Source organism: Pristiophorus japonicus, chromosome 14 (genome assembly GCF_044704955.1).
Source record: "Pristiophorus japonicus isolate sPriJap1 chromosome 14, sPriJap1.hap1, whole genome shotgun sequence".
Lineage (NCBI taxonomy): Eukaryota > Metazoa > Chordata > Chondrichthyes > Pristiophoridae > Pristiophorus > Pristiophorus japonicus.
In genome coordinates, this window is record NC_091990.1 from 186,946,403 (window position 1) to 186,972,555 (window position 26,153).

The 26,153-nt window shown below is 45.9% G+C and overlaps 1 protein-coding gene across 2 annotated transcripts in view; it reads right to left on the minus strand.

The window, feature by feature from the left end:
• The window catches only part of dennd2b (DENN domain containing 2B), a 489,686-nt gene that overhangs the window by 290,822 nt on the left and 172,711 nt on the right, over window positions 1–26,153 (minus strand). The gene's annotated exons all lie outside the window — the stretch shown is intronic.

Here is a 26,153-nt window from a genome sequence, read left to right on the forward strand (position 1 = left end):
GATGCTTAAATACAGGGATTTGCTCGCGTAGATACTGAGGGCCCAAGTTTCCACAAGAAAAAAAACGGGCGCCCCTCCGAGCTGGACGCCCGTTTTTCGCGCCTAAAACGGCGCCTAAAAAAATCCTCGGTATTCTCCACCTACTTGCAGGTCCTCTGGCCCTCGGCGCAGCCGGCACGAGCTGTGGGGGGGGCCGGAGCCAGGTCCCTGCGCTGAAAACAGTGCCGGGACCTCTGCACATTCGCGCTACAGTCAGCACGCAAGTGCAGTAGCTCCAGGCGCCGAACTGTGTGGGAGGGGCCCGAAGCCCGCAGCCCCTAGCCCTGGCTGAATGGCCTCACTGGGGCTGCGTGAAGAAGGCTCCTCCCACGGCCAGCTCCTGCTCCCCCCCCCCCGACCAGACCCGACACTCGCTCCCCCCCCCCGACCCGACCCGACACCCGCTCCCCCCCCTGACCCGAGACCCGACACCCGCTCCCCCCCCCCGCCCTGACCCGACCCGAGACCCAACACCTCCCCGACCCGACCCGAGCCCCCACCCCCCCGCCCCACCCCGACCCGAGACCCGCTCCCCCCCCTCCGACCCGAGACCCGACACCCGCTCCCCCCCCGCCCCGACCCGACCCGAGGCCTGCTCCCCCCTCCCCGACCCGACCCGAGACCCGCCCCCCCCCCCCGACTGACCCGACCCGAGACCAAACACCTCCCCGACCCGACCCGACCCCCCACCCCCCCGCCCCACCCCGACCCGAGACCCGCTCCCCCCCTCCGACCCGAGACCCGCTCCCCCCCCGCCCCGACCCGACCCGAGCCCCCACCCCCCCGCCCCCTCCGACCCGAGACCCGCTCCCTCCCCTCCGACCCGAGACCCGACACCCGCTCCCCCCCCCGCCCCGACCCAACCCGAGACCTGCCCCCCCCCCCCCGACTGACCCGACCCGACCTGCGCTCCTGTTCCCGACCCGACCCCCCCCCGCTCTCTCTCTCTCTCTCCCTCTCCCTCCCTCTCCCTCCCTCCCTCTCTCTCCCTCTCTTTCTCTCTCTCTCCCTCCCTCTCTCTCTCTCCCCCTCTCCCCCTCTCTCTCTCCCTCTCCCCCTCTCTCTCTCTCCCTCCCCCTCTCCCTCCCCCCTCTCCCTCCCTCTCTCTCTCCCCCTCTCCCTCCCCCCCCTCTCTCTCTCTCTCTCTCCCCCCCTCTCTCTCCCTCCCCCCCCTCTCTCTCTCCCTCCCTCCCTCTCTCTCTCCCCCCTCTCTCTCCCTCTCTCTCTCCCCCTCCTCCCCCCCCCTCTCCCTCTTCCCCCCCCTCTCTCTCTCTCTCTCTCTCCCTCCCTCTCCCTCTCTCTCTCTCCCTCCCCCCACTCTCTCTCTCTCTCCCCCTCCTGCTCAGCGGCACGAACGGCTGCAGAATTCTCCCTGGCTGAAGCACTTTCACACAGGTAGGAAGATGGTTTATTTAATCTTTTCTTGGCTTATAAATGTTTATTCAGGTTGGATTTATTTGTATAATATTTGTATAAGTATAAATAAGGATTTATTGTCGAATTTAATGAGTTCCCTCCCCCCCTCCCCCCCACCTCGTTCTGGACGCCTAATTTGTAACCTGCGCCTGATTTTTTAATGTGTCGAACAGGTTTTTTCAGTTCTACAAAAATCTTCACTGGCTCCATTCTACTTTCGTTTGGAGTACATTTTCACTGTGGAAACTTTCAAATCAGGCGTCAGTGGCCGGACACGCCCCCGTTTGAAGAAAAAATTCTGTTCTAAACTAGAACTGTTCTACCTGACTAGAACTGCAGAAAAAAAAATGTGGAGAATTGCGATTTCTAAAATAGTCCGTTCTCCACCAGTTGCTCCTAAAAATCAGGCGCGAATCATGTGGAAACTTGGGCCCTGAGAAACTATTTCTTCTGGTGAGGGAGACCAGAACGAGGGGCGCAATCTGAAAATTAAGAGCCAGGCCATTGAGTGAAATCAGGGAGCACTTTTTCACACAAAGGATAGTGGAAATGTGGAACTCTCCCCCATAAGGCTGTGGATGCTGGGTCCATTTACATTTTCAAGACTGAGATCAATAGAGTTTTGCTCGGTATGGGTATCAAGGAATATCGAGGAAGGATGGGTGAATGGAGTTGAGGTACAGATCAGCCATGATCTAAAAAAATGACAGCAGAGACTTGAGAGCCTGAATTGCCCACCACAGGCCTGTTCCCATGCTCCTACTAACTGGAAATTATTTAAAAATGGAGTTTAAAAACTTCTTGGGCAGTTTCTAGCTGACTTGTAGGAACATATTAAAGTTTGTTTCACACCAATTGCAATTAAACTGCAGATAGTCAAAGTCATGTGAGACTTACATTTATGATGTGGTTTTAACTTCTAGCCAGAATTCACTCCTGAAATTTATTACATAGTTTGGCCTCGACAAGCTGTGTACTCCACTGGTAACTATTCCAGAAACTAGGCTAGCACTCAGAGTGGTCCAATGCGAAAGCCCTCAGAATGGCCTGTTTGGGGCAGAGCTTCTCCCCAAACATCGGCATTAATATAAGGAAGGGACGAGGGATCCCTGTGACTTGGATTTTCCTGAGGGCCCAGCAGCAGATGTGAGGACCACTTGAGGCTCCTGGCTGGGATCACAGCCTGGGTCTCCAAAGATTACACATAATTGTTTTTTTTTATAATATTTTTAATAGCCCCCTTTGTAAGGGAGTCACTGTGAGCAACTATACTTTGTTTGCTGGCTACCCCAGATACATCCCAAGTAACACATGCACCCACCAATGGTAGAAAAATAAAGGCACATCATGAATTTGGGAGGGTCAGGGTGGGAACATCACAGCACTAAAATCCATGGCCTGTGGATTTTGGGGGCCATTATGTTTATGGGAGGCTGAAACCCCTTTGTGTGGATGCAAATTGTGGAGTATTACTCTTAGTGAAAGTCAGTTAACGGATCTTCTAAATGTCATGTCACTTAAGATATTTTTCTATAAGGCTTTTTACAACGTGAATTCTTTAATCTATGAAGTGTCATTCCACCAACCTCTCCTTTCATTAGATGTGATGTTCACATCAATCGTTGCTGTCAACATATTTTAGACAAGTTTCATTCAATCAATTTATAAACAGACCTGCCTTATGAGGCATCCACTTTCCCTCTCTATCTCTCTAGCGCTCTATCTCTTCCTTTCTCTGCGAGAAACGTTTGTGTTCACCACCATTAGACTGTGATGAATGGATTATGGGTTATGCTGTGCTGCAGCACGGGAATGACAAACAATTGATTGGTTGATGCTTTGGATAATTTCTTAACCATCTGAGCTATGAGTAAGAATTAATACACAGACAATTCTTAAACATTTCTAAATATATTTAGTATATACTTAGTTACCCTCAGCTATAAAGAGAGTGAGAGATAAATACCCATGTTATCAATCTGTGTTATGCCAATATTACATTTGATTTAGATTGCTGATTACCCCAACATTTATAAAGATTATTTAGCCTTGTAACTGAGATGTACTAATTTGTTGTGCCACAGATTGATGCAGTATGGGCTTACATATACATTCCCACATGGTGTGTATCTGGTCTCATCCGGGACATGAGAGGTTGGTGTCGAGCTGGTTTCCTCCCACTGAGAAGGGAGGAAAATTCTACAGCGTCATCCAAACCATTCTCACTCACTTTGAGTTGGTCAATTACAAAGCAGCTTTGGCTACAGGCCTTAGAGCTGATCATCTGCATGTCACATTGATCAGGTGTGTGACATGAGGTAACCTAAAGAGGGATGGAATAGCTAAATTATGATAATTGTTGAGTTGTTTGCAGTCTCGTCATTTTACAACAGAATGTCCTCCTAAGGTAATAGCAAAAGTAGAAAATCATGGAGTCTTGCATGCTTAAGCCCACTTAAAGCGGATATCTCATTCAACTTTAACCAGATAGGTGAATATTGAAAAGGAGAAAAAATTCCTATTTTGTTGGACAAAAATCAGGAGTAAAAACATAAGGGTAAATTTGCCGATCATGCACTCCCAACAAGGAACCACATTAGAAGGGAATGCAGATCGGTGAATCAGCACTAAAGCATTGTAACAATTAGGCTCAATTTTCCCCAATTATCTGCACCGTTTTTTTGGCATACACTTTTTTTTGGAGTAAATTATAATCTCCAAGTTTCCCCAAAGTTTCTGCGTCAGTGTACTTAGGTACGATTTTTTTAGGCTACTATTTTTTGACCTCATTGGGGGCGTAACCTGCCACCCGCGTCAATTCTGGCCATTTAAGCAAGTTTGACCAACTACGATTTTTTTTAAGACAGCATATGTGACCGCTTTGAAAAACCTTCTGGGCAGTTAACAAAATCAGCACAGGTAGGAGAATCAGCTCAGAAGGTCCAGTTCCACAGCTGGGACAGCAGCGACAGAGAGGGAGAGAGGCGGGGCGGGGGGCATTCAGTCAAGGCTAGGAGCAGCATCGGTTCCGGGGGGGGAGGGAAGCCTTTCGGCCTGGTCTAGGAGTGGCACTGGGCACTAGCAGTCGGGTGGGAGGGGGGCCTTTTGGCCTGGGCTAGGAGTGGCACTGGGCACTAGCAGTCGGGTGGGGGGGTGTGTCGGGGGGGGATGGCGGCAGTGGGGGGGTGGGGGCGGCAGTGGGGGGTGCCTTTCCAATTCATACAGTTTACAGGATAGACTTTTGGCACAAAGACTCTTTAATATTTCCATGTTGGTAAGCTGCTGCCTTCAATAGCTGCGATGTGCAAGATGCTTGTGCAGGTTGCTGTGAGCAGGCCAGAAAGTTTTGTATGTTTCACTTTCCTGCCCCAGCCCGCAGTGTGTCCCTCATTACCCTGGCAACCCGATCTTTCTGGCGCACATCTTAGGCACACCCACAGAGCTTAAGGACAATGTGCACCGGGCCACATTCACAAGTTAAAACGGGGAAACCTTCAACTTTTTTTTGGCGTAGTCGGGCCCAAAAAAAACTGGCGGAACTCTTCAAAAACGACAAAAAATGGCATTGGAGAAAATTGAACCCTGTATCTCCAACCCGCTCCCCTTTGAGCACAGGTCCTCCTTCCCCTGAGAGGATGTGATTGGTGAATTTAAGTACTAAAGAACATTATTAAAACTTGTTTATGGAATTTGACCTGGGAAACTGAGAGTTTGCGCTATCTTCAAGGGGTTAATGAATACTTGAGGTCTCATGGGGACAGCAGGGTGGGAATTGCACGATCTTGGCTGATTATCAATTGCATGAAAGATATTTTAGATTCTTTTTCCATTCTAACAGGAAGTGGGAGTATATTGCTCTATGTAGCATGCGTTGGGATTGTCTCAGCATTAAGTTATCATGTTAGGAGATTCTGGAAACAGTGTCTGGGTTCCAGGACCCCAAAGGCAAAAGAATGGATCTGTGAATGATGTAAATCAATTCTCAATAATGATTGTAACTGGACAGTTCTGATAAGAAATAGTGTGATGTTGGCACATGGATTTAGCACACTACCCCTTTTACCTCTGCAACTATCTTAGAATGACGGGAAAGCAACATTTTTCCTAGTTGTAAAGCTTCTCTGTTAAATGTATTTGGGCAGTCTCAAACAATTTCCTAATGAGCGTGGGCTCAAAGCACAAAGCTGCCTCTTAATTCACACTAAAGGCGAATGGCTGCTCTGTGTAGATCAGCACAGGTTACATACCTCAGTTCATTAAAGTGTCAGTACTTGTCACTGCATTTCACTTTTTTCACAATAGGGAATGCACTCCTTTCATCATTCAATGCCTTCATTATAAACAGGTGTATGATGTTAGAAGTCTTGAATTACTGAATTGATATGTTTTCATAAATCCATTGTTTGTTGCCTCAAAAGTCAATGGGCCAGAGATCCCAGGATAAGTGCTAGGATGTACATGCCTGGGCAGCCATTTTATGTGTGGCCACTTTAAACTTATATGCGGTGAGATATATCTAGCAAGTGCCTAATGCCTAGTGTTCTGGTATATTCTAAAGGTGCCTACCTCCTACAACACAGAGATCCCAGGATAAGTGCTAGGATGTACATGCCTGTGAACACCAAAGTATGGGTTGGAAGAGGTGACCTCATTTAAATAATGCCAGCGTTTGCCCACGCCATTAGGTGACTGTGAAAGTTAGAAATTCTGGTATGCAGTGCTGAGGGAGCTGAGGAAGTGGTTGCCATGACTATCCGTGGAAAGATATTTCAATGATACCCATTGAAAGAAATTCCCCAAAATGTTTTCTATGTTTGGGGGTCCAGTTCTGAAATGGGAAAATATTGCATTGGTGAAGGTTAACATCCCTTGGCCTACATGAGTGCAAAAACGTCACACAAAAGAAATATTTTAAATTAAAAATCAAAGAGAAAAATGTGAGCATTCTGGCCCATAACAATTGCATGACAATTTGTGTTGTCAGCTGTGGCTCAGTGAGTAACACACTTGCCTCGAAGTCAGAATGTTGTGGGTTCAAGTTCCATTCAAGAGACTTGACCACATAATCCAGGTTGACATTCCAGTGCAGAACTGTCAGAGGTGTCACCTTTCAGAGGAGATATTAAACTGATGTCCCTTTTAGATGGATGCAAAAGATCCCATGACACTATTTTGAAGAAGAGCAGGCGAGTTCTCCCCGATATACTGGCCAATATTTATCCCTCAACCAGCATCACTAAAAAACAGATTATCTGGTCATTTATCTAATTTCTGTTTGTGTGACCTTGCTGTGCTCAAATTGGCTGCTGTGTTTCCCTACATTGAAATAACCCTAGGACACTCCAGGATGCCTTTCACATCCGTAGGACATCCCAAAGCTCTTAAGAAAACTTCAAAACGACTTCATTGGCTGTTAAGCGTTTTTAGATGTCCTGGGGTCGTGAATCAAAGAATCAGAGAACGGCCCATCGAGTTTGCGCCGGATCTTTTGGTGACCAATCCATTTAGTCCCACACCCCAGCTCTTTCCCCATATCCTTATCATTTTTTCTCCTTAATATATTCATCCTTTTGCAAGCTACTATTGAATCTGTTTCCATCCCCCTGTCAGGCAGTGCATCCCAAATCATAGAAACATAGAAACATAGAAAATAGGTGCAGGAGTAGGCCATTCGGCCCTTCTAGCCTGCACTGCCATTCAATGAGTTCATGGCTGAACATGCAACTTCAGTACCCGATTCCTGCTTTCTCACCATACCCCTTGATTCCCCTAGTAGTAAGGACTTCATCTAACTCCTTTTTGAATATATTTAGTGAATTGGCCTCAACAACTTTCTGTGGTAGAGAATTCCACAGGTTCACCACTCTCTGGGTGAATAAATTCCTCCTCATCTCGGTCCTAAATGGCTTCCCCCTTATCCTTAGACTGTGTCCCCTGGTTCTGGACTTCCCCAACATTGGGAACATTCTTCCTGCATCTAACCTGTCTAACCCCGTCAGAATTTTAAATGTTTCTATGAGGTCCCCTCTCATTCTTCTGAACTCCAGTGAATACAAGCCCAGTTGATCCAGTCTTTCTTGATAGGTCAGTCCCGCCATCCCAGGAATCAGTCTGGTGAACCTTGGCTGCACTCCCTCAATAGCAAGAATGTCCTTCCTCAGGTTAGGAGACCAAAACTGTACACAATACTCCAGGTGTGGCCTCACCAAGGCCCTGTACAACTGTAGCAACACCTCCTTGCCCCTGTACTCAAATCCCCTCGCTATGAAGGCCAACATGCCATTTGCTTTCTTAACCGCCTGCTGTACCTGCATGCCAACCTTCAATGACTGATGTACCATGACACCCAGGTCTTTTTGCACCTCCCCTTTTCCTAATCTGTCACCATTCAGATAATAGTCTGTCTCTCTGTTTTTACCACCAAAGTGGATAACCTCACATTTATCCACATTATACTTCATCTGCCATGCATTTGCCCACTCACCTAACCTATCCAAGTCGCTCTGCAGCCTCATAGCATCCTCCTCGCAGCTCACACTGCCACCCAACTTAGTGTCATCCACAAATTTGGAGATACTACATTTAATCCCCTCGTCTAAATCATTAATGTACAGTGTAAACAGCTGGGGCCCCAGCACAGAACCTTGCGGTACCCCACTAGTCACTGCCTGCCATTCTGAAAAGTCCCCATTTACTCCTACTTTTTGCTTCCTGTCTGACAACCAGTTCTCAATCCATGTCAGCACACTACCCCCAATCCCATGTGCTTTAACTTTGCACATTAATCTCTTGTGTGGGACCTTGTCGAAAGCCTTCTGAAAGTCCAAATATACCACATCAACTGGTTCTCCCTTGACAACTCTGCTGGAAACATCCTCAAAAAATTCCAGAAGATTTGTCAAGCATGATTTCCCTTTCACAAATCCATGCTGACTTGGACCTATCATATCACCTCTTTCCAAATGCACTGCTATGACATCCTTAATAATTGATTCCATCATTTTACCCACTACCGATGTCAGGCTGACCGGTCTATAATTCCCTGTTATCTCTCTCCCTCCTTTTTTAAAAAGTGGGGTTACATTGGCTACCCTCCACTCCATAGGAACTGATCCAGAGTCAATGGAATGTTGGAAAATGACTGTCAATGCATCCACTATTTCCAAGGCCACCTCCTTAAGTACTCTGGGATGCAGTCCAGCAGGCCCTGGGGATTTATCGGCCTTCAATCCCATCAATTTCCCCAACACAATTTCCCGACTAATAAGGATTTCCCTCAGTTCCTCCTCCTTACTGGACCCTCCGACCCCTTTTATATCCGGAAGGTTGTTTGTGTCCTCCTCAGTGAATACCGAACCAAAGTACTTGTTCAATTGGTCCGCCATTTCTTTGTTCCCCGTTATGACTTCCCCTGATTCTGACTGCAGGGGACCTATGTTTGTCTTTACTAACCTTTTTCTCTTTACATATCTAACCACTATTTGCATAAAATGGTTTTCCTCATTTGCCTCTGGTTCTTATCCCAATCGCTTTAAATCTGTGTCCTCTAGTTATCGACTCGACAGCCATTGGAAACAATTTCTCTTTCTTTACTTTATCTAAACCCTTCATGATTTAAATACCTCTCTCAAATCATCTCTGAGCCTTCTCTGCTCTAAAGAAAACAGACCAAGCTTCTCAAGTTAATCCATGTAACTGTAATCCCTCATCCCTGAAAAAATTATTGTAATTTTTTTTTTAATTCATTCATGGAGTGTGGCTATCACTGGCAAGGCCGGCATTTATTGCCCATCCCTAATTGCCCTGTGAAAAGGTGGTGGTGAGCCGCCTTCTTGAACCACTGCAGTCCGTGTGGTGAAGGTGCTCCCACAGTGCTGTTAGGGAGGGAGTTCCAGGATTTTGACCCAGTGACGATGAAGGAACGGTGATATATTTCCAAGTCAGGATGGCGTGTGACTTGGAGGAGAATGTGAAGGTGATGGTGATCCCATGGACCTGCTGCCTTGTCCTTCTAGGTGGTAAAAGTCGCGGGTTTGGGAGGTGCTGTCGAAGAAGCCTTGGCGAGTTGCTGCAGTGCATCTTGTAGATGGTACACACTGCAGCAACGGTGCGCCGGTAGTGGAGGGAGTGAACGTTGAAGGGGGTGGTTTGGCTGCCAATCAAGCAGCTGCTTTGTTCTGGATGGTGTCGAGCTTCTAGAGTGCTGTTGGAGCTGCACTCATCCAGGCAAGTGGAGAGTATTCCATCACACTCCTGACCTGTGCCTTGTAGATGGTGGAAAGGCTTTGGGAAGTCCAGGAGGTGAGACAATCACTGCAGAATACCCAGCCTCTGACCTGCTCTTGTAGCCACAGTATTTATCTGGCTGGTCCAGATACGTTAATGGAGACCCCCAGGATGTTGATGGTGGGAAATCCCTTCTGTACCCTCTCCGAAGCCTTCACGTCCTTCCAAAAGTGTGGTACCCAGAATTGGACACAATACTCCCGCTGCGGCTGAACTAGTGTTTACATAGGTTTAGCATAACTTCTTTTGGCAACTTTGACCTCGATATTTACTGGGGCGGGTTTTGTGAGTGGGGAGTGAGGAGTTTTATTCAAGGTTGCGGAGTATAAACTTCATAGTGTATTTCTTTTTTTTCAAGCACATTTCCCACCTGGAAGCCAGTCTGATTGACAGGCTTGGCTCCCTGTCGGGCGGGGAAAATAGCAGACCAGGAGCAGGTAGGGAGCCTGCAGCTGGAATTGTGGGAGCATGGGGGCGGGGTCTGGATTTTGGGGGGTGGTCGCCGATCCCTGCGGGGTCCAATCCCGGGCTGTGGGGGTGGTTGCTGATATGGGGCGAGTGGGCGGTGGAGGGTCCGATCTCGGAGGGGGTGATCCAATCGCGGGGGGATATAATCGGGGGGTGGGGGTACTGGTTGGCCTGATCCCATTCCTGCTCCTCCTAGCTCACAAGAAATGCTGTAAAAGGAAGCAGTCACCGCCTCCATTTAGCTGCCAGGTTTCCTGAGGCCCAGGAGACCCAGCCAGCCTCATATATAACTTGGAAGATTGGTTAAGTATGAGGCACACAGCCTCGTTATAATATTTAAATGTCCAATCCGCCTCCTGGGAGCGGGTTGGTTGCCCATCTCCCGTCCTGCCTCCATTAAAAATGGAAGTAGACGGGTTGGGGTTAGGTTTGAGATTTTTAAATTTTAACATCTCACCTGACCCAAATCTATCCATTTTAGGAGGTTACAATTACACCCTATACCTCTATTTATGAAGCCCAGGATCCCATATGCTTTATTAACAGTTGTGCACAAAGACCTCCAAAGTCTCTCTGCTCTTGTACCCCCTTTGAAATGTTACCATTTAGCATGCACTGTCTCTCCTCATTCTTCCTACCAAAATATATATCACATCATATTTTTCTGCATTGAAATTCAGCTGCCAAGTGTCCACCCATTCCACCAGCCTGACTGTGGCCTCTTGAAGTCTATTACTATCTTCCTCAGTGTTTACTACACTTCCAAGTTACGTGTCATCTGCAAATTTCAAAAATATTCCCTCTATTCCCAACTCCAAGTTATTAATGTATATCAAAAACAGCAGTGGTCCTGGTACTGAACACTGGGGAACACCACTGTATACCTTCAGAGCCATTCTCTGTTTTCATTCCTTTATCCAATTTTGTATCCATGCTGCTACTGCCACTTTTATCACATGGGCTTCAATTTTGCTAAACAAGTCTATTATGTGGTACTTTATTAAATGCCTTTTGAAAGACCATATACACGACATTAACTGCACTGCCCTCATCCATTCTCTGTTACCTGATCAAAAATTCAAGGCTGGATTTTCCCAGGTCCCACCCGCACGATGCGGGGGAGGGGAAGGGTGGGCGGTGACATCAGGGTCCAGCTTCCCAACCAGAAGTCAGCCTGATTGACAGGCTGGCTTCCAGTCATGCGGGAAACCCAGAGAAGAGGCCAATCTCCGACCCCGGGGCTTAGTCACAATTTCTATCCTTACTTCCCTCAGCGACCTTGGATGCATTCCATCCGGACCAGGTGATTTATCCACTTTAATTACTGCCAGTCTTTCTAGTACTTCCTCTTTATCTATTTTTATCGCATCCAGTATCCCGACAACCTCCTCATTTACCGTAGCTTTGGCAAAGTCCTCTTTCTTGGTAAACACCAATATAGAGAACTTATTCAGTACCTTATTCTGCCTCCACTAATAGATCTCCAGTTAGGAGATCTTCTATAGGCATACTGTTAATATGCCTATAGAAGACCTTTAGATTCTCTTTTATATTAGCCGCCAATCTATTCTTGTACTGTCTCTTTGCCTCTCTTATTAAGGTGCTATATAAATGCAAGTCTTTGTTTCTTTCTATTTGTGCAACATGACACAATTCAACCATGATGGTGGGCATATTGCTAAAATTGTCCAAAATGATTTGGTGCAAGAATTACGAATTGCAAATTTTACAATTCTATTCCATTCTAGTAGTATTCTATTGATGGTGCATGAGTAATGAATAGTGGATGATTAGTAATCTCCTCACTAATTCTTCACTGCATTTTATTCAAATGTTCTCACACAAGCTGACCAACAGATGGAATGGCTTGCTAGTAATTATGGTTGAGACCAAGGCAGTGGACTCATTTAATGAAAAATGTTATAGTGGGGAGAGAGAACAGATTTCTGGAAGGGTGAGAGCAAATGATGCAAAGAGTCACCTTCATCTGAGCCTATCTATTGAAAGCTTGTACCTGTCATTTAAGAAATGTGTTGCAGAATATGGGTTCTACCGAAGTTATCACTAACTGGTTTGGACATTCAAACATCTGAATAGCAGTGATGTTCTGAGTAAAATCTTCATATGAGCCCTCATCTGAAAGGGAAATTATATTTTAATTACAGTATGATAATGACCGAGTTTATCACTATTGTACAATTAGGTCTCGAGTTAAGAGAGCAATACTCTCAGAAGAGGAGACTAAAATAAACCAATCATTTTTGTTGAAAGACTAGATAGTAGCCATGTTGTTTATTTTATTCTGTGACTATAGCATTGCTGATGTAAGCAAGGACACTATAAATTTATGTTAAAGTATAAGCACTCTGCTTCCTATAGTTTGAGTTGGCTGAGAATGACGTGAGTATCACGTGTAGCGAGTTGGTCTTACCGCAGGAGAAGGGTCCACAGCCAGCGAGGGAATGGAAGACCAGCAGGAAGAGTAGTGCAAGGAAGGTAGTGCAGGGTTCCCCTGTGGTCATCCCACTGCAAAACAGATACACTGCTTTGAGTGCTGTTGAGGGGGATGACTCATCAGGAGTGGGCAGCAGCAGCCAAGTTCATGGCACCGTGGCTGGCTCTGTTGCACAGGAGGGCAGGAAAAAGAGTGGGCGAGCGATAGTGATAGGGGATTCAATTGTAAGGGGAATAGATAGGTGTTTCTGCGGCCGCAACCGAGACTCCAGGATGGTATGTTGCCTCCCTGGTGCAAGGGTCAAGGATGTCTCGGAGCGGGTGCAGGACATTCTAAAAAGGGAGGGAGAACAGCCAGTTGTCGTGGTGCACGTTGGTACCAATGACATAGGTAAAAAAAGGGATGAGTTCCTACGAAATGAATTTAAGGAGCTAGGAGCTAAATTAAAAAGTAGGACCTCAAAAGTAGTAATCTCGGGATTGCTACCAGTGCCACGTGCTAGTCAGAGTAGGAATCGCAGGATAGCTCAGATGAATACGTGGCTTGAGCAATGGTGCAGCAGGGAGGGATTCAAATTCCTGGGGCATTGGAACCGGTTCTGGGGGAGGTGGGACCAGTACAATCCGGACGGTCTGCACCTGGGCAGAATCGGAACCAATGTCCTCGGGGGAGTGTTTGCTAGTGCTGTTGGGGAGGAGTTAAACTAATATGGCAGGGGGATGGGAACCAATGCAGGGAGATAGAGGGAAACAAAAAGGAGGCAAAAACAAAAGACAGAAAGGAGATGAGGAAAAGTGGAGGGCAGAGAAACCCAAGGCAAAGAACAAAAAGGGCCATTGTACAGCAAAATTCTAAAAGGACAGAGGGTGTTAAAAAAACAAGCCTAAAGGCTTTGTGTCTTAATGCAAGGAGTATCCGCAATAAGGTGGATGAATTAACTGTGCAAATAGATGTTAACAAATATGATGTGATTGGGATTACGGAGACGTGGCTCCAGGATGAGCAGGGCTGGGAACTCAACATCCAGGGGTATTCAACACTCAGGAAGGATAGAATAAAAGGAAAAGGAGGTGGGGTGGCATTGCTGGTTAAGGAGGAGATTAAGGCAATAGTTAGGAAGGACATTAGCTTGGATGATGTGGAATCTATATGGGTAGAGCTGCAGAACACCAAAGGGCAAAAAACGTTAGTGGGAGTTGTGTACAGACCTCCAAACAGTAGTAGTGATGTTGGGGAGGGCATCAAACAGGAAATTAGGGGTGCGTGCAATAAAGGTGCAGCAGTTATAATGGGTGACTTTAATATGCACATAGATTGGGCTAACCAAACTGGAAGCAATACGGTGGAGGAGGATTTTCTGGAGTGCATAAGGGATGGTTTTTTAGACCAATATGTCGAGGAACCAACTAGGGGGGAGGCCATCTTAGACTGGGTGTTATGTAATGAGAAAGGATTAATTAGCAATCTCGTTGTGCGAGGCCCCTTGGGGAAGAGTGACCATAATATGGTGGAATTCTGCATTAGGATGGAGAATGAAACAGTTAATTCAGAGACCATGGTCCAGAACTTAAAGAAGGCTAACTTTGAAGGTATGAGGCGTGAATTGGCTGAGATGGATTGGCGAATGATACTTAAGGGGTTGACTGTGGATGGGCAATGGCAGACATTTAGAGACCGCATGGATGAACTACAACAATTGTACATTCCTGTCTGGCATAGAAATAAAAAAGGGAAGGTGGCTCAACCGTGGCTATCAAGGGAAATCAGGGATAGTATTAAAGCCAAGGAAGTGGCATACAAATTGGCCAGAAATAGCAGCGAACCTGGGGACTGGGAGAAATTTAGAACTCAGCAGAGGAGGACAAAGGGTTTGATTAGGGCAGGGAAAATGGAGTATGAGAAGAAGCTTGCAGGGAACATTAAGACGGATTGCAAAAGTTTCTATAGATATGTAAAGAGAAAAAGGTTAGTAAAGACAAACGTAGGTCCCCTGCAGTTAGAATCAGGGGAAGTCATAACGGGGAACAAAGAAATGGCGGACCAATTGAACAAGTACTTTGGTTCGGTATTCACGAAGGAGGACACGAACAACCTTCCGGTTATAAAAGGGGTCGGGGGGTCTAGTAAGGAGGAGGAACTGAGGGAAATCCTTATTAGCCGGGAAATTGTGTTGGGGAAATTGATGGGATTGAAGGCCGATAAATCCCCAGGGCCTGATGGACTGCATCCCAGAGTACTTAAGGAGGTGGCCTTGGAAATAGTGGATGCGTTGACAGTCATTTTCCAACATTCCATTGACTCTGGATCAGTTCCTATGGAGTGGAGGGTAGCCAATGTAACCCCACTTTTTAAAAAAGGAGGGAGAGAGAAAACAGGGAATTATAGACCGGTCAGCCTGACATCGGTAGTGGGTAAAATGATGGAATCAATTATTAAGGATGTCATAGCAGTGCATTTGGAAAGAGGTGACATGATAGGTCCAAGTCAGCATGGATTTGTGAAAGGGAAATCATGCTTGACAAATCTTCTGGAATTTTTTGAGGATGTTTCCAGTAGAGTGGATAAGGGAGAACCAGTTGATGTGGTATATTTGGACTTTCAGAAGGCGTTCGACAAGGTCCCACACAAGAGATTGATGTGCAAAGTTAGAGCACATGGGATTGGGGGTAGTGTACTGACATGGATTGAGAACTGGTTGTCAGACAGGAAGCAAAGAGTAGGAGTAAATGGGTACTTTTCAGAATGGCAGGCAGTGACTATTGGGGTACCGCAAGGTTCTGTGCTGGGGCCCCAGCTGTTTACACTGTACATTAATGATTTAGATGAGGGGATTAAATGTAGTATCTCCAAATTTGCGGATGACACTAAGTTGGGTGGCACTGTGAGCTGCGAGGAGGATGCTGTGAGGCTGCAGAGCGACTTGGATAGGTTAGGTGAGTGGGCAAATGCATGGCAGATGAAGTATAATGTGGATAAATGTGAGGTTATCCACTTTGGTGGTAAAAACAGAGAGACAGACTATTATCTGAATGGTGACAGATTAGGAAAAGGGGAGGTGCAAAGAGACCTGGGTGTCATGGTACATCAGTCATTGAAGGTTGGCAAAGAGACCTGGGTGTCATGGTACATCAGTCATTGAAGGTTGGCATGCAGGTGCAGCAGGCGGTTAAGAAAGCAAATGGCATGTTGGCCTTCATAGCAAGGGGATTTGAGTACAGGGGCAGGGAGGTGTTGCTACAGTTGTACAGGGCATTGGTGAGGCCACACCTGGAGTATTGTGTACAGTTTTGGTCTCCTAACCTGAGGAAGGACATTCTTGCTATTGAGGGAGTGCAGCGAAGGTTCACCAGACTGATTCCCGGGATGGCGGGACTGACCTATCAAGAAAGACTGGATCAATAATTTTAAATGTTTCTATGAGGTCCCCTCTCATTCTTCTGAACTCCAGTGAATATAAGCCCAGTTGATCCAGTCTTTCTTGATAGGTCAGTCCCGCCATCCCGGGAATCAGTCTGGTGAACCTTCGCTGCACTCCCTCAATAGCAAGAATGTCCTTCCTCAGGTTAGGAGACCAAAACTGTACACAATACTCCAGGTGTGGCCTCACCAATGCCCTGTACAACTGTAGCAACACCTCCCTGCCCCTGTACTCAAATCCCCTTGCTATGAAGGCCAACATGCCATTTGCTTTCTTAACCGCCTGCTGCACCTGCATGCCAACCTTCAATGACTGATGTACCATGACACCCAGGTCTCTTTGCACCTCCCCTTTTCCTAATCTGTCACCATTCAGATAATAGTCTGTCTCTCTGTTTTTACCACCAAAGTGGATAACCTCACATTTATCCACATTATACTTCATCTGCCATGCATTTGCCCACTCACCTAACCTATCCAAGTCGCTCTGCAGCCTCACAGCATCCTCCTCGCAGCTCACACTGCCACCCAACTTAGTGTCATCCGCAAATTTGGAGATACTACATTTAATCCCCTCATCTAAATCATTAATGTACAGTGTAAACAGCTGGGGCCCCAGCACAGAACCTTGCGGTACCCCACTAGTCACTGCCTGCCATTCTGAAAAGTACCCATTTACTCCTACTCCTACGAAGCACTGCTCTAAAGTTAGGGCTCAGACATGTTGGGGCTGAATTTGAGACCCCTATGGGTGCGTAAGAGGTGTGCACGCACCCTTGGGGCCCCACAAGTTCCGGGTTTAGGTATGCACTGCACATGCTCTGAAACCTGGAACTTGCGATCGGTCAAGAATCCTCTTGGCAGATGCCACGCATTCCCAGGAGAAGGACCTCCGCGGGTAGAGAGTTGGGCTATTTTCTCAACTTCAGCCCACCGAAAGCACTTGAAATTCTTACCCCTGCATAAGAGTTTTTAAAAAAATAGAAAAATAAAATCTTATCACTCATTTATACATTAAAAACCCAGTCCAATAAGACACGTTTAATTTTTAGCTCTGTTAATACATTTACATTTCGTTTTCAAATATTGAATTTTAGTTTAAAATATTGAATTAAATGGCATTTTAATTAATTTTAAATATGTAATGTTTTTTTTACATTTATTTCATGTATTTTTTAAATGATCCCCATTCATACTTATGGGAGTTCCATACCAGTGGAAGCCCCATAAATAGGAATAATGATTCCCTTCTTTTATTGGTTGGACTGGCCCACGTGACCCCAGGGGTGTTTGCAAACCGCGTGTGCCCCTGGGATACATGGGTCTCTACCCGCAGGAACCCAGAGAGGCCGAGGGGCACAAATCTACGAGCCTGCTGGTCCACCAGGAAAATGCGTAGATTTTTTGCAGGTTGGAGGCATGCGACCCATGAAGTCTCCGACCGCAAATTTTGGGCCGTTGTTGGAGGCAGAGTGCAGGGAGCTTTACTCTGCATCTGTCTATGCCGTACTTAACCTGGGACTCTCTGATGCTAAGACTGGGTGCCTGTAGTGGGGAAGTGCTCCACATCCGAGGGTTATTTTAATTGATTTAGATTAAAAATTGATCAATTGTAAGTGCAAAAGTGGTTAAAATTATTCAGAATGGCTCATTTTAAATGTAAAAGCTCAATAGTTTTCTAGGGAGCGTGTCTCCTCATCTCGGTCCTAAATGGCTTACCCCTTATCCTAAGATTATGTCCCCTGGTTCTGGAACCCCCCAGCAACGGGAACATTCTTCCTGCCTCTAACCTGTTCAATCCCGTCAGAATTTTATATGTTTCTATGAGATCCCCTCTCATCCTTCTAAACTCCAGTGGATACAAGCCCAGTTGATCCAGTTTCTCCTCATATGTCAGTCCTGCCTTTCCGGGAATCAATCTGGTGAACCTTCGCTGTACTCCCTCAATAGCAAGAACACCCTTCCTCAGATTAGGGGACCAAAACTGAACACAATATTCCAGGTGTGGCCTCACTAAGGTCCTGTACAACTGTAGTAACACCTCCTTGCTCCTATACTCAAATCCTCTAGCTATGAAGGCCAACATGCCATTTGCCTTCTTTGCCGCCTGCTGTACCTGCATGCCAAACTTCAATGACTGATGTACCATGACACCCAGGTCTCGTTGCACCTCCCCTTTTCCTAATCTGTCACCATTCAGATAATATTCTGTCTTCCTGTTTTTGCCACCAAAGTGGATAACCTCACATTTATCCACATTATACTGCATCTGCCATGCATTTGCCCACTCACCTAACCTGTCCAAGTCACCCTGCAGTCTCTTAGCATCCTCCTCACAGCTCACACCGCCACCCAGCTTAGTGTCATCTGCAAACTTGGAGTTATTACATTCAATTCCTTCATCTAAATCATTGATGTATATTGTAAATAGCTGGGGTCCCAGCACTGAACCCTGCGGCACCCCACTGGTCACTGCCTGCCATTCTGAAAAGGACCCGTTTATTCCGACTCTTTGCTTCCTGTCTGCCAACCAGTTCTCTGTCCACATCAATACATTACCCCCAATACTATGTGCTTTAATTCTGCACACTAATCTCTTGTGTTGGACCTTGTCAAAAGCATTTTGAAAGTCCAAATACACCACATCCACTGGTTCTCCCTTGTCCACTCTACTAGTTACATTCTCAAAAAATTCTAGAAGATTTTTCAAGCATGATTTCCCTTTCATAAATCCATGTTCACTTGGACCGATTCTGTCACTGCTTTCAAAATGCACTGCTATTTCATCTTTAATAATTAATTCCAACATTTTCCCCACAACCGATGTCAGGCTAACTGGTCTATAATTACCTGTTTTCTCTCTCCCTCCTTTTTAAAAAGTGGTGTTACATTAGCTACCCTTCAGTCCATAGGAACTGATCCAGAGTCAATAGACTGTTGGAAAATGATCACCAATGCATCCACTATTTCTAGGGCCACTTCCTTAAGTACTCTGGGATGCAGATTATCAGGCCCTGGGGATTTATCGGCCTTCAATCCCATCAATTTCCCTAACACAATTTCCTGCCTAATAAGGATTTCCTTCAGTTCCTTCTTTTCGCTGGACTCTCGAACCTCTAGTATTTCCGGAAGGTTATTTGTGTCTTCCTTAGTGAAGACAGATCCAAAGTACAACACACATCCTATCGTCAATATCTGAGTCAACTATGAATACCATAACGTAAAAATAAGAAAACCAGTTTGGAGGAAAAGTTCAAATTTTCGCTGCTTAAAATGCTGGTGCAAGAGGAGTCGTGGATGGGTGGGGGGGGGGCGGGGGGAAGAATGAGCAACATGCCTGGCCTCTCAGGTTGTAATCTCAGACCTTATGATAGTGTCCTAACCCCTCAATTGAATTACCATCTTATCATTCAGGGTTCCTAATATCTGCTATAGATTTTGTTTTATTTCTGTGCCTGAACAACATTTTAATTCATGCCAGATAATGATGCAAATGTACTTTATGTCAGTGGAAAATGAATTGACACAGGAAGCAATGTCTTTATTCAGGGCTGTATCTTTAGATAAAAATCTGTAACGGTTAAATGTGCACAAAAAATACTGGCAAATAAAAGAGGAACTAAACTGTGGAGTTTCAAGTTTTGTCAATACAACAGGTTGCTGGGGAAACACAAGACAAGGATCCACTTAGCCAATAAAGGTCAGACAACGGGAAGCTCTCATGGACCTCCGAGAGCCATGCCAAGCATTCAGAATCCAAGATTTGGCTGCCTGTAGCAATCACAATGCTGCGGCCAGGCAACTTGAGTTCATCTCCATTTTACAGTAAACAATGTTGTGAACGTCTTTAATAGCACAGAATTCTTTCAATTCCCATTGCTAAAACCAACTATAATGATTTTAAGATAAGAATATGGCAGATTCTAGCATAGGGTGATCCTATTTCCTAAATCGAATCTGGGGACACACAGGGTGGGAGCACAGGACAGCAACCAAGACAGAAATTGTAGGTTGCGAAGCATAGCGAGGGAATATATTTTAGCAGCCGATATTTTATCAGTTGCACAGATACACTACAAATGCAATACAAATGTGCATCTAATTACTGTGGATGTGACGTCACACCACAGAAGCACATTCAGACCACGGTGATTCCCCCCCCTGCCCCCCACCACCAGTGACTGAGATCACACCCAACCTCACCCCCCACACAGTATCTAGGATTAGCACCCCCCTCCCAGCACCCCAGAGATTGTGAGCGGGCCCTCTCCTGTGGCCTCTCCTTCAAGCACTTCCGGCGCCAAAAATCCAGCAGCAGATCATCAGCTGAAAATTCAACTGGCACATGAGTGGAAAGACCATCCAGTCAGCATGTGCCATGAGTCACTCTGGCCATAGTACTAGTTGTTGTTTTAATTTAGCCTTCGAGCTAAAACAAACTGACAGCCCAGGGGGATACTCTCATTGCCCAGGCTGGCACTCCAGTGCAGTGCTGAGGGAGTGCTGCACTGTCCAAGGTGCCATCTTTCGGAAGAAACATTAAACCTGCCCTCTCAGGTGGATGCAAGAGATCCCATGGCACTATTTCGAAGAAGAGCTGGGGAGTTACCCTGGTGCCCTGGGGCCAATATTTATCCCTCAATCAACATAACAAAAACAGATTTTCTGGTCATTATCACATTGCTGTTTGTGGGAGTTTGCTGTGCGCAAGTTGGTTGACACATTTCCCACATTACAACAATGACCACACTCCAAAAGTACTTCATTCGCTGTAAAAAGTCCTTCAATTGCTAAAAATGAGGTACCAACCTGGGGAGGCTGCAATACAGGACTACATGCATGCTAAACAATGGAATCAGCATGCTATAGACAGGACTAGGTGATCTTACAATCAACGGATCAGATCAAGGCTTTGCAGTTCTGTTACATCTAGTCATGAATGGTGGTGGGCCATGAAACAACTAATGGGAGGAGGAGGCTCCATGAATATTCCCATAATGGCAGAGCCCAGCATGTAAGTATAAAAGACAAGGCTGAAGCATTTACAACCATCTTCAACCAGAGGTACCAAGTGGATGATGCATATCGGCCTCCTTCTGAGGTCCCCACCATCACAGACGCCAGTCGAATTGGCTGAGTGCACTGGATACAGCAAAGGCTATGGGCTCCAACAACATCCCAAATGTCGTGCTGTAGAACTAGACGCGCCTCTAGCCAAGCTGTTCCAGTATAGCTACGACACTGGCATCTACCAGACAATGTGGACAATGTGGAAAACTGCCCAGGTATGTCCTGTCCACAAAGTGTAGGACAAATCCAATCCGGCCAATTACTGCCCCATCAGTCTACTCTCAATCATCAGCAAAGTGATGGAAGGTGTCATCAACAGTGCTATCAAGCGGCACTTACTCACCAATAACCTGCTCACTGATGTCCAGTTTGGGTTCAGCCAGGACCACTCGGCTCCAGACCTCATTACAGTCTTGATCCAGACATGGACAAAAGAACTGAATTCCAGAGGTGAGGTGAGAGTGACTGTCCTTGACATCAAGGCAGCATTTGACCGAGTGTGGCATCAAGGATCCCTAGTAAAACTGAAGTCAATGGCAAACAGGGGGAAAACTCCCCACGGGCTGGAGACATAACTAGCATAAAAGAAGATGGTTGTGGTGGTTGGAGGTCAATCATCTTGGCCCCAGGACATCACTGCAAGAGTTGCTCAGGGTAGCGTCCTAGGCACAATCATCTTCAGTTGCTTCATCAATGACCTTACCTCCATCATAAGGTCAGAAGTGGGGATGTTCACTGATGGCTGCAGTGTTCAGTGCCATTCGTAACTCCCTCAGATAATGGACAGTCCATGCCCGCATGCAGCAAGACCTGGACAACATTCAGGCTCGGGCTGATATGTGGCAAGTAACATTCACACCACACAAGTGCCAGGCAATGACTATCTCCAACAAGCGAGAGTCCAACCACTGGCCCTTGACATTTAACGGCATTATCATCGCTGAATCCCCCACCATCAACATCCTGGGCGTCATCATTGACTAGAAATTTAACTGGACCAGCCACATAAATACTGTGGCAACAAGAGCAGGTCAGAGGCTGGGTATTCTGCGGCGAGTGTCTCACCTCCTGACTCCCCAAAGCCTTTCCACCATCTACAAGGTACAAGTCAGGAGTGTGATGGAATACTCTCCACTTGCCTGGATATGTGCAGCTCCAACAACATTCAAGAAGCTAGACACCATCCAGGACAAAGCAGCCCACTTGATCGGCACCCCATCCACCACCTTCAACACTCACTCCCTCCACCACCGGCGCACCGTGGCTGCAGTGTGTACCATCTACAAGATGCACTGCAGCAATTCGCCAAGGCTTCTTCAGCAGCACCTCACAAACCTGCAACCTCTACCACTTGGAAGGACAAGGGCAGCAGGCGCAATGGAACACCATCACCTGCAAGTTCCCCTCCAAGTTACACACCATCTCGACTTGGAAATATATCGCCGTTCCTTCACAGTCGCTGGGTCAAAATCCTAGAACTCCTTCACTAACAGCATTATGGGAGTACTTTCACCACACGGACTGCAGCGGTTCAAGAAGGCAGCTCACCACCACCTTCTCAAGGGCAATTAGGGATGGGCAATAAATGCTGGCCTTGCTGGAACAAATGAAAAAACACGGGGATTCTTCCAGGAACTTTGTTTGCCCGGGGACACAATATTTCATCTGGGCACTGTTCCCGAAAAACAGGAACATATGGTCAGCCTACTCTACCATGAAGGTTGTCACTTAACATGCCTTTCTGTAAGCAGCTGTGACCTTACATCCTGGATGTTTGTCAAGGACAATTTCTTTCTTGAGTAGGCATTCCTGACAACACAGATATTTAAAGTTAGTTCCTCTTTTAGAAATAAATGGAATTGCCATTCTGAGTTCAGTCAACATGCCGAATTCCCATGCAGTGACCTGTATTTGACCTACACCCTGTTTAAAAAGAAACGGGCAATATATCGAATGACCTTAAGATATACCCGTTGCAAAGATGTGATTTGAACAATACAAAAGAGAGTGAATCAAGCTCTGGTTCAGTGATAATGGATGACTTCCAAAACAGTGAGCGTGGAAATAAATTATTCTGAATTGCAGCACATGTACCCACATTTGACTGTTGAGGATCTGAGTTGCAAAGATCACTAGACAGCCAAGAATTGATCCCCATAATCTTTTTTAATGACAGTTTGTGCCCATTAAGGTGTGGGTTGCTAATTCTGCAACTCTGTAGAATGGATTTTTAAAAAACTTAATTGTCAATCACACCCATTTCAAGTGAAAAAAACCCCTCTTTATTCTACACCACCAATTTGCCTTAATCCCAGTCTCAAAAAAACACACCTTTCCCAATATAACACACTGGCCACACCTTGGGGCTTCTAATTATGATTGCCAATTATGGAGAATATTACATCAGATCTTAACAGCCAACAGAAAGAGGAGACGATTGTCCTATCAATCTGCCTTGAATTTAAACTCGGTTCACAGATTTAAACAGACATACACTAACCATTGCACCACCTAATCTCTCACTAATATTAATGGAATGTTAAACACACATTCAGCCAAAAGGTCACCGGGAATGGGACACTGAAACTATACCATCAGGGACCCATCACATACTGGTTACTCACAGCTTCCTTTCAAGCCATTTAAGAAATATTTAAAATTAATTAAGATATTATACACTTATTTGTAAAAGTCTACTTTTCTTCTTACGTTTTTAGTGAAAGATTTCAGCCAAAGTCTTCAAATAGAGTAAGACCAGTCCTCTGAATCTCACTGTATGTATTCTAAGAAGACACACTAGACTTCTTAACTTTAATGTTTCCTATTCTTTTCAACCTTGGTGGTGTCTTCCACTATGGGCCGTGACCTTTCAATTGGGTTTCGATGTCAGCTTGGCTCAATGGTAGCACTCTCACCTCTTGAGTTGGAGGGTCATGGGTTCAAGCTCCACCCCAGGATTTGAACACTTCTGTTCAATACTGAGGAAGTGCTGTTTTCTCAGAGATGTTAAATCCTCATGTTCACCCATCTGCTCAACTGGATATAAAAGATCTCTTTTGAAAACGAACAGGGCAGTTCTTCTGAAATCATGATCGACATTCATCCCTTAATCAATGTCAGCAAAACAAATTACCTCGTCATGTACCTCCCTTGCTGTTTTTGGGACCTTGCGAAATGCAAATTGGCTGCTGCAGTTGCCGACTAACAACTTCAAAAGTAATTAATTGTCTGTGATGCACTTTGGTACATCCTGCTGATGTAAAGGCCTCTATAATAGGCAAATTCTTCCTTTTTTCAATAATAAAAACCGCCTTAAGATCCTCTGCAGATCATAGGGCTGGATTTTCGGCCTTGCCGTTTACGGGGCCAAAACAGAGGCAGGGCGGGAAAGTTATCACCCAGGTAACGTTTGCGCTGTGTGGAGAAATTTTTGCCATCTGGGCCCTGCGCCAGGGGCAACACAAAGGGAACGTTGTACAACTTTCGCCGCGCCAAAATGGGAACCTCGCCAACTAAAGTGCGGGGCCGGGAACGCTCCGAGAGAGGCCTTGGGAGGGGAAAAAAATTACAAAAAACATTCCAAAATCATTGCCCACAGCACAACACAAATTGCTACAAAAAAATAAAAGAATAAACACTGGAACGTACCTTTTATGCAATTTATCCACCTCACCACCGCCAGCAGGGCTGGCCCGCTGTGTTTTCCCTGCCAGAGGATCGCGATCCGGCACAAAAGAACTCAGCGCACCATTTTTCGCCGTAGAGGGTCAAAAACTGGCAAAACCCGAAGCACAAACGACCCCAAAATCCAGCCCATGGTGTTCTGTGAGCAAGTGTTCAGCAAAGGTGAGACTGGTGTCGTTTGGAGGAATGTTATGAAGTTTCCTGTTAAATGTTTGTTAACTTGCTCACAATTACCTTTCCATTTTGTGATCTATTGTTTAAAAGGAATTTGTCCATCTTCATGCCGTATTCATGTTATCACTGTCATATAGACTAACAGTTTATTATTTTACACGGCTTGTATCTTTTATGGTGACCATCAGTTATTATCACTCATTAAACTTGCAGCAACAGTGCTGTGTTGTTAATCTCTCCGTGTGGAAATTATCACTAGGGCGAGTGATTTGGTACAGCACCAAAACCTGCAAATTTCTACATTTAATTGTGTGTAACGCAATTTTCTGCCTGAATACCACAATTTCATACAGAAAGTCCCAGAGGCCGTGAAAACCCCAGTTTCTGAGCAGATGTACGTTAACAAATCACTTGCTGCAATAATTGCGTTGTGCTAACCATCACGTGTCAACTACATATTACGCACTGCCATTGGCATCTACAAGCATGGCTGCAGCTGTTCAGAAAGTACAATGCAAATAAAGTAAGACCAGCCCCCTGGACCTCATTCTAAGAAGACATGCAAGACTGATCTCAATTTTAATCTCATCTCAGGGTGCACATGATAATTATTAATTGCTCGAGTTTTGCTGTTATGTTTTGTGACATCATCCACATCCTTTGATGTCTTGTAATTGCAGCAGGAATCCATTATTCTCCATGTTACTACCATCTTGGTATGTCTGCTTCTTCCTACATAAATTGATAAGTTTATGTCAATTTTTTATCCTGCTAGTCACTATGACGGTTTTCTGTGGAGTTTAAACATTTCTTTCACCCTTCTATCAGTCGCGTCTGTTTGCAACACCAGATTTGTGATTGGTCCCCTTGGAGTACAAGACATACTTAGCAGTTTACCTGGATCCTGCCTGCCGAAGTAATCAAGTACATTGCAATGTGTAATTCGAGCCATTCATTCTGACGGCCAGGCTCCAGACAGAACTCACAGAGAACAGATAGGGCTCACCCTTCTCCTGCACCCCCTCCCCCCCCATCAAATTCCTGCCCCCTCAACAAGTTCCTAACCTTCTTCCCACCCCCTGAATATCTGACCTTTTCCTTCCCCAACAAGATACTGACCTTCCCCGCGCTCCCCCCCCCCCCC